Below are 9,860 nucleotides of genomic sequence, written 5' to 3' on the forward strand. Positions count from 1 at the left end.
TGACACTAGGCAACACAATACACTACAGTGATAACAACAACAACAACGAGGTGACACTAGGCAACACAATACACTACAGTGATAACATCAACAACAACGAGGTGACACTAGGCAACACAATACACTACAGTGATAACATCAACAACAACGAGGTGACACTAGGCAACACAATACACTACAGTGATAACATCAACAACAACGAGGTGACACTAGGCAACACAATACACTACAGTGATAACAACAACAACAACGAGGTGACACTAGGCAACACAATACACTACAGTGATAACAACAACAACAACGAGGTGACACTAGGCAACACAATACACTACAGTGATAACAACAACAACAACGAGGTGACACTAGGCAACACAATACACTACAGTGATAACATCAACAACAACGAGGTGACACTAGGCAACACAATACACTACAGTGATAACAACAACAACAACGAGGTGACACTAGGCAACACAATACACTACAGTGATAACATCAACAACAACGAGGTGACACTAGGCAACACAATACACTACAGTGATAACAACAACAACAACGAGGTGACACTAGGCAACACAATACACTACAGTGATAACATCAACAACAGCAAGGCCACTACAGGTGACAGATGGTAACACAATACACTAACATTCCCTCCCTTTATGTAATAATGTCCTGCTAAACCATCAATGGGAAAATATTAAAAATACTTGAACCATTTTTTACTCTCTAGTTCAATAACAATTAATGCGGTGTCAGCAACAGTATATACAAGCCTTCAACGAAAAAAAAACCGGTACGTGAAAAACAGAGTTTTATCAGCGGGTGAGAGACAGACCACTGAGGAAAGTTTCAATTTTTACAGTGTCATCAACTGACGATGGTTACCACACAACCTAGAATATCATATAATTTCACCAGTTATCTATAATCTAATAAATCATCAACGTCTAATTTGGAGACAATCTTACATACTGGCAACACTCAGGTTTCCAGTTCTTGCGGGAACTTTCTTCAATGATGAACATCGAATATGAAGTAATGTGCTTCATATTTGTATCAAGACTTTAGTGTCTTGTTTGTAAGCAATTCACAAGTATGTGGTGGTGGACTGGTAACAATTAATACAAGTCAATTATTTAAATTTCTGAATAAACTTTTTTTTTATAATTCGTTTGGAGTCATTGGCCATATTAACACACTGGCCGTCTCCCACCAAGGTAGAGTGACCCGACAAAGAGCACACTTTCACTGTCGCTCATTCAATCACTTGCCAGAAGGGCGCCGCCATCACAGTTCAGATGACATGCAAGCCACAAGCGACTTGTATAGCAGAGCCGAAGATTCAGTCAGCATGTAGGGAGAGTAGCAGCCTGTTGGGGGTGGCATCCTGTGTGGTGAGTGGCACTGTTCAAAGAGAAGAGGCCCTCACCCTTGGCACAAGTCACTCACACCCTACTACCGAGTCTCAGGGAAAGGTCACCGAGGTAAGGTACTACCAAGCCTCAGCGTCGGGGAGAGGTCACCGAGGTAAGGTACTACCAAGCCTCAGCGTCGAGGAGAGGTCACTAAGGTAAGGTACTACCAAGCCTCAGCGTCGGGGAGAGGTCACCGAGGTAAGGTACTACCAAGCCTCAGCGTCGGGGAGAGGTCACCGAGGTAAGGTACTACCAAGCCTCAGCGTCGGGGAGAGGTCACCGAGGTAAGGTACTACCAAGCCTCAGCGTCGGGGAGAGGTCACCGAGGTAAGGTACTACCAAGCCTCAGCGTCGGGGAAAGGTCACCGAGGTAAGGTACTACCAAGCCTCAGCGTCGGGGAGAGGTCACTAAGGTAAGGTACTACCAAGCCTCAGCGTCGGGGAGAGGTCACTGAGGTAAGGTACTACCAAGCCTCAGCGTCGGGGAGAGGTCACTAAGGTAAGGTACTACCAAGCCTCAGCGTCGGAGAGAGGTCACTGAGGTAAGGTACTACCAAGCCTCAGCGTCGAGGAGAGGTCACTAAGGTAAGGTACTACCAAGCCTCAGCGTCGGGGAGAGGTCACTGAGGTAAGGTACTACCAAGCCTCAGCGTCGAGGAGAGGTCACTAAGGTAAGGTACTACCAAGCCTCAGCGTCGGGGAGAGGTCACTGAGGTAAGGTACTACCAAGCCTCAGCGTCGAGGAGAGGTCACTAAGGTAAGGTACTACCAAGCCTCAGCGTCGGGGAGAGGTCACTGAGGTAAGGTACTACCAAGCCTCAGCGTCGAGGAGAGGTCACTAAGGTAAGGTACTACCAAGCCTCAGCGTCGGAGAGAGGTCACTGAGGTAAGGTACTACCAAGCCTCAGCGTCGAGGAGAGGTCACTAAGGTAAGGTACTACCAAGCCTCAGCGTCGGGGAGAGGTCACTGAGGTAAGGTACTACCAAGCCTCAGCGTCGAGGAGAGGTCACTAAGGTAAGGTACTACCAAGCCTCAGCGTCGGGGAGAGGTCAATGAGGTAAGGTACTACCAAGCCTCAGCGTCGAGGAGAGGTCACTAAGGTAAGGTACTACCAAGCCTAAGCGTCGGGGAGAGGTCACTGAGGTAAGGTACTACCAAGCCTCAGCGTCGAGGAGAGGTCACTAAGGTAAGGTACTACCAAGCCTCAGCGTCGGAGAGAGGTCACTGAGGTAAGGTACTACCAAGCCTCAGCGTCGAGGAGAGGTCACTAAGGTAAGGTACTACCAAGCCTCAGCGTCGGGGAGAGGTCACTGAGGTAAGGTACTACCAAGCCTCAGCGTCGAGGAGAGGTCACTAAGGTAAGGTACTACCAAGCCTCAGCGTCGGGGAGAGGTCACTGAGGTAAGGTACTACCAAGCCTCAGCGTCGAGGAGAGGTCACTAAGGTAAGGTACTACCAAGCCTCAGCGTCGGAGAGAGGTCACTAAGGTAAGGTACTACCAAGCCTCAGCGTCGGGGAGAGGTCACTGAGGTAAGGTACTACCAAGCCTCAGCGTCGAGGAGAGGTCACTGAGGTAAGGTACTACCAAGCCTCAGCGTCGGGGAGAGGTCACTGAGGTAAGGTACTACCAAGCCTCAGCGTCGAGGAGAGGTCACTAAGGTAAGGTACTACCAAGCCTCAGCGTCGAGGAGAGGTCACTGAGGTAAGGTACTACCAAGCCTCAGCGTCGAGGAGAGGTCACTGAGGTAAGGTACTACCAAGCCTCAGCGTCGGGGAGAGGTCACTGAGGTAAGGCAGCGAGGGTGATCTAGTAATTACCTGAGTAATGAGAGATTCATTACCTCTTAAGAGCTGTTTAAATTTCTTGTTAAACTAAGTAGTCACAATATCACGATCATTATTCCATTAATTTTCATTTTCCTGACTCCCTCTCCTCTCCCATTTATTCCTGGACCTTTCCTGTTCCTCCTCCCCCACCCTTTCCCCGAAAACCCTCAAATCTTTCCCCTCACCTACCCTTTATTCCTAGGTCTTTTCCGCTTCCCCTCCCTCTCCCCTTTATTCCTGAATTTTCCCCCCCCCATCACTTTTTATTCTTATTTTTCCCCTCCCGATCTTTATTTCTAAACCTTCCCCTTCCCTTACTTTTTGTTATTCTTGAAATCTTTCCCCTCTCCCTCATCTTTATTCCAGATTTTTTTCCCTCACCTCTCCTATATTCCTGAGTCCTTTCCCTTCCATTTACCCCGCTCCCCGCTGTTCCTCTTCCCTGCTCCCTGATCTCCCTGGCAACATGTTTACCCCGGGCCTTGTTCGTATTGTCGGTGTAGGCAGGACAGGTGTGTGACGGTGAGTGTGTAATACCACTGTAATGTATGGTGTGTGTGAGAGTGTAATACAACTGTAATGTATGTTGTGTGTGAGAGTGTAATACCACTGTAATGTATGGTGTGTGTGAGAGTGTAATACAACTGTAATGTATGGTGTGTGTGAGAGTGTAATACCACTGTAATGTATGGTGTGTGTGAGAGTGTAATACCACTGTAATGTATGGTGTGTGTGAGAGTGTAATACCACTGTAATGTATGGTGTGTGTGAGAGTGTAGTACCACTGTAATGTATGGTGTGTGTGAGAGTGTAATACCACTGTAATGTATGGTGTGTGTGAGTGTGTAATACCACTGTAATGTATGGTGTGTGTGAGAGTGTAATACAACTGTAATGTATGTTGTGTGTGAGAGTGTAATACCACTGTAATGTATGGTGTGTGTGAGAGTGTAATACAACTGTAATGTATGGTGTGTGTGAGAGTGTAATACCACTGTAATGTATGGTGTGTGTGAGAGTGTATTACCACTGTAATGTATGGTGTGTGTGAGAGTGTAATACCACTGTAATGTATGGTGTGTGTGAGAGTGTAATACAACTGTAATGTATGGTGTGTGTGAGAGTGAAATACCACTGTAATGTATGGTGTGTGTGAGAGTGTAATGCCACTGTAATGTATGGTGTGTGTGAGAGTGTAGTACCACTGTAATGTATGGTGTGTGTGAGAGTGTAGTACCACTGTAATGTATGGTGTGTGTGATAGTGAAATACCACTGTAATGTATGGTGTGTGTGAGAGTGTAATACCTCTGTAATGTATGGTGTGTGTGAGAGTGTAATATCACTGTAATGTATGGTGTGTGTGTGAGTGTTGTACCACTGTAATGTATGGTGTGTGTGAGAGTGTAATACCACTGTAATGTATGGTGTGTGTGAGAATGTAGTACCACTGTAATGTATGGTGTGTGTGAGAGTGTAATACCACTGTAATGTATGGTGTGTGTGAGTGTGTAATACCACTGTAATGTATGGTGTGTGTGAGAGTGTAATACAACTGTAATGTATGTTGTGTGTGAGAGTGTAATACCACTGTATTGTATGGTGTGTGTGAGAGTGTAATACAACTGTAATGTATGGTGTGTGTGAGAGTGAAATACCACTGTAATGTATGGTGTGTGTGAGAGTGTAATACCACTGTAATGTATGGTGTGTGTGAGAGTGTAGTACCACTGTAATGTATGGTGTGTGTGAGAGTGTAATACCACTGTAATGTATGGTGTGTGTGAGGGTGAAATACCACTGTAATGTATGGTGTGTGTGAGAGTGTAATACCACTGTAATGTATGGTGTGTGTGAGAGTGTAATACCACTGTAATGTATGGTGTGTGTGAGAGTGTAATACCACTGTAATGTTTGGTGTGTGTGAGAGTGTAATACCACTGTAATGTATGGTGTGTTTGAGAGTGTAATACCACTGTAATGTATGGTGTGTGTGAGAGTGTAATACCACTGTAATGTATGTTGTGTGTGAGAGTGTAATACCACTGTAATGTATGGTGTGTGTGAGAGTGTAATACCACTGTAATGTATGGTGTGTGTGAGAGTGTAATACCACTGTAATGTATGTTGTGTGTGAGAGTGTAATACCACTGTAATGTATGGTGTGTGTGAGAGTGTAATACCACTGTAATGTATGGTGTGTGTGTGAGAGTGTAATACCACTTTAATGTATGGTGTGTGTGAGAGTGTAATACCACTGTAATGTATGGTGTGTGTGAGAGTGTAATACCACTGTAATGTATGGTGTGTGTGAGAGTGTAATACCACTGTAATGTATGTTGTGTGTGAGAGTGTAATACCACTGTAATGTATGGTGTGTGTGAGAGTGTAATACCACTGTAATGTATGGTGTGTGTGAGAGTGTAATACCACTGTAATGTATGGTGTGTGTGAGAGTGTAATACCACTGTAATGTATGGTGTGTGTGAGAGTGTAATACCACTGTAATGTATGGTGTGTGTGAGAGTGTAATACCACTGTAATGTATGGTGTGTGTGAGAGTGTAATACCACTGTAATGTATGGTGTGTGTGAGAGTGTAATACCACTGTAATGTATGGTGTGTGAGAGAGTGTAATACCACTGTAATGTATGGTGTGTGGGAAAGTGCAATACCACTGTAATGTATAGTGTGTGTGAAAGTGCAATACCACTGTAATGTATCGTGTTTGTGAGAGTGTAATACCACTGTAATGTATGGTGTGTGTGAGAGTGTAATACCACTGTAATGTATGGTGTGTGTGAGAGTGTAATACCACTGTAATGTATGGTGTGTGTGAGAGTGTAATACCACTGTAATGTATGGTGTGTGTGAAAGTGCAATACCACTGTAATGTATGGTGTGTGTGAAAGTGCAATACCACTGTAATGTATGGTGTGTGTGAAAGTGCAATACCACTGTAATGTATGGTGTGTGTGAAAGTGCAATACCACTGTAATGTATGGTGTGTGTGAAAGTGCAATACCACTGTAATGTATGGTGTGTGTGAGAGTGTAATACCACTGTAATGTATGGTGTGTGTGTAGTACCACTGTAATGTGGTGAGTGTAATACCACTGTAATGTATGGTGTGTGTGAGAGTGTAATACTACTGTAATGAATGGTGTGTGTGAGAGTGTAATACCACTGTAATGTATGGTGTATGTGAGAGTGTAATACCTCTGTAATGTATGGTGTGTGTGAGAGTGTAATATCACTGTAATGTATGGTGTGTGTGTGAGTGTTGTACAACTGTAATGTATGGTGTGTGTGAGAGTGTAATACCATTGTAATGTATGGTGTGTGTGAGTGTAATACCACTGTAATGCATGGTGTGTGTGAGAGTGTAATACCACTGTAATGTATTTTGTGTGTGAGAGTGTAATACCACTGTAATGTATGGTGTGTGTGAGAGTGTAATACCACTGTAATGTATGGTGTGTGTGAGAGTGTAATACCACTGTAATGTATGGTGTGTGTGAGAGTGTAATACCACTGTAATGTATGGTGTGTGTGAGAGTGTAATACCACTGTAATGTATGGTGTGTGTGAGAGTGTAATACCACTGTAATGTATGGTGTGTTTGAGAGTGTAATACCACTGAAATGTATGGTGTGTGTGTGAGAGTGTAATACCACTATAATGTATGGTGTATGTGAGAGTGTAATACCACTGTAATATTTGGTGTGTGTGAGAGTGTAATACCAATGTAATGTATGGTGTGTGTGAGAGTGTAATACCACTGTAATGTATGGTGTGTGTGAGAGTGTAATACCACTGTAATGCATGGTGTGTGTGAGAGTGTAATACCACTGTAATGTATGGTGTGTGTGAGAGTGTAATACCACTGTAATGTATGGTGTGTGTGAGAGTGTAATACCACTGTAATGTATGGTGTGTGTGAGAGTGTAATACCACTGTAATGTATGGTGTGTGTGAGAGTGTAATACCACTGTAATGTATGGTGTGTGTGTAATGTATGGTGTGTATGAGTAATACCACTGTAATGTATTGTGTGCGTGAGAGTGTAATACCACTGTAATGTATGGTGTGTGTGAGCGTGTAATACCTCTGTAATGTATGGTGTGAGTTAGAGTGTAATACCACTGTAATGTATGGTGTGTGAGTGTAATACCACTATAATGTATGAGTGTACTACCACTGTAATGTATGGTGTGTGTGAGAGTGTAATACCACTGTAATGTATGGTGTGTGTGAGAGTGTAATACCACTGTAATGTATTGTGTGTGTGAGAGTGTAATGCCACTGTAATGTATGGTGTGTGTGAGGCTGTAATACCACTGTAATGTATGGTGTGTGTGAGAGTGTATTAACACTGTAATGTATGGTGTGTGTGAGAGTGTTGTACCACTGTAATGTATGGTGTGTGTGAGAGTGTAACACCACTGTAATGTATGGTGTGTGTGTGTGAGTGTAGTACCACTGTAATGTATGGTGTGTGTGAGAGTGTAATACCACTGTAATGTATGGTGTGTGTGAGAGTGTAATACCACTGTAATGTATGGTGTGTGTGAGAGTGTAATACCACTGTAATGTATGGTGTGTGTGAGAGTGTAATACCACTGTAATGTATGGTGTGTGTGAGAGTGTAATACCACTGTAATGTATGGTGTGTGTGAGAGTGTAATACCACTGTAATGTATGGTGTGTGTGAGAGTGTAATACCACTGTAATGTATGGTGTGTGTGAGAGTGTAATACCACTGTAATGTATGGTGTGTGTGAGTGTGTAATACCACTGTAATGTATGGTGTGTGTGAGAGTGTAATACCACTGTAATGTATGGTGTGTGTGAGAGTGTAATACCACTGTAATGTATGGTGTGTGTGAGAGTGTAATACCACTGTAATGTATGGTGTGTGTGTGAGTGTAGTACCACTGTGATGTATGGTGTGTGTGAGAGTGTAACACCACTGTAATGTATGGTGTGTGTGTGAGTGTATTACCACTGTAATGTATGGTGTGTGTGAGGCTGTAATACCACTGTAATGTATGGTGTGTGTGAGAGTGTAATACCACTGTAATGTATGGTGTGTGTGAGAGTGTAATACCACTGTAATGTATGGTGTGTGTGAGAGTGTAATACCACTGTAATGTATGGTGTGTGTGTGAGTGTAATACCACTGTAATGTATGGTGTGTGTGAGAGTGTAATACCACTGTAATGTATGGTGTGTGTGAGAGTGTAATACCACTGTAATGTATGGTGTGTGTGAGAGTGTAATACCACTGTAATGTATGGTGTGTGTGAGAGTGTAATACCACTGTAATGTATGGTGTGTGTGAGAGTGTAATACCACTGTAATGTATGGTGTGTGTGAGAGTGTAATACCACTGTAATGTATGGTGTGTGTGAGAGTGTAATACCACTGTAATGTATGGTGTGTGTGAGTGTGTAATACCACTGTAATGTATGGTGTGTGTGAGAGTGTAATGCAACTGTAATGTATGTTGTGTGTGAGAGTGTAATACCACTGTAATGTATGGTGTGTGTGAGAGTGTAATACAACTGTAATGTATGGTGTGTGTGAGAGTGTAATACCACTATAATGTATGGTGTGTGTGAGAGTGTAATACCACTGTAATGTATGGTGCGTGTGAGAGTGTAATACCACTGTAATGTATGGTGTGTGTGAGAGTGTAATACCACTGTAATGTATGGTGTGTGTGAGAGTGTAATACCACTGTAATGTATGGTGTGTGTGAGAGTATAATACCACTGTAATGTATGGTGTGTGTGAGAGTGTAGTACCACTGTAATGTATGGTGTGTGTGAGAGTGTAATACCACTGTAATGTATGGTGTGTGTGAGAGTGCAATAGAACTGTAATGTATGGTGAGTGTGAGAGTGTAATACCACTGTAATGTATGGTGTGTGTGAGAGTGTAATACCACTGTAATGTATGGTGTGTGTGAGAGTGTAATACCACTGTAATGTATGGTGTGTGTGAGAGTGTAATACCACTGTAATGTATGGTGCGTGTGAGAGTGTAATACCACTGTAATGTATGGTGTGTGTGAGAGTGTAATACCACTGTAATGAATGGTGCGTGTGAGAGTGTAATACACTGTAATGTATGGTGTGTGTGAGAGTGTAATACAACTGTAATGTATGGTGTGTGTGAGAGTGTAATACCACTGTAATGTATTGTGTGTGTGAGAGTGTAATACCACTGTAATGTGTGGTGTGTGTGAGAGTGTAATACCACTGTAATGTATGGTGTATGTGAGAGTGTAATACCACTGTAATGTATGGTGAGAGTGTAATACCACTGTAATGTATGGTGTGTGTGAGAGTGTAATACCACTGTAATGTATGGTGTGTGTGAGAGTGTAATACCACTGTAATGTATGGTGTATGTGAGAGTGTAATACCACTGTAATGTATGGTGTGTGTGAGTGTAATACCACTGTAATGTATGGTGAGTGTAATACCACTGTAATGTATGGTGTGTGTGAGAGTGTAATACCACTGTAATGTATGGTGTGTATGAGTGTAATACCACTGTAATGTATGGTGTGTATGAGTGTAATACCACTGTAATGTATGGTGTGTA

The sequence above is a fragment of the Cherax quadricarinatus genome, chromosome 54 (assembly GCF_038502225.1).
Source record: "Cherax quadricarinatus isolate ZL_2023a chromosome 54, ASM3850222v1, whole genome shotgun sequence".
NCBI classification, from domain to species: domain Eukaryota; kingdom Metazoa; phylum Arthropoda; class Malacostraca; order Decapoda; family Parastacidae; genus Cherax; species Cherax quadricarinatus.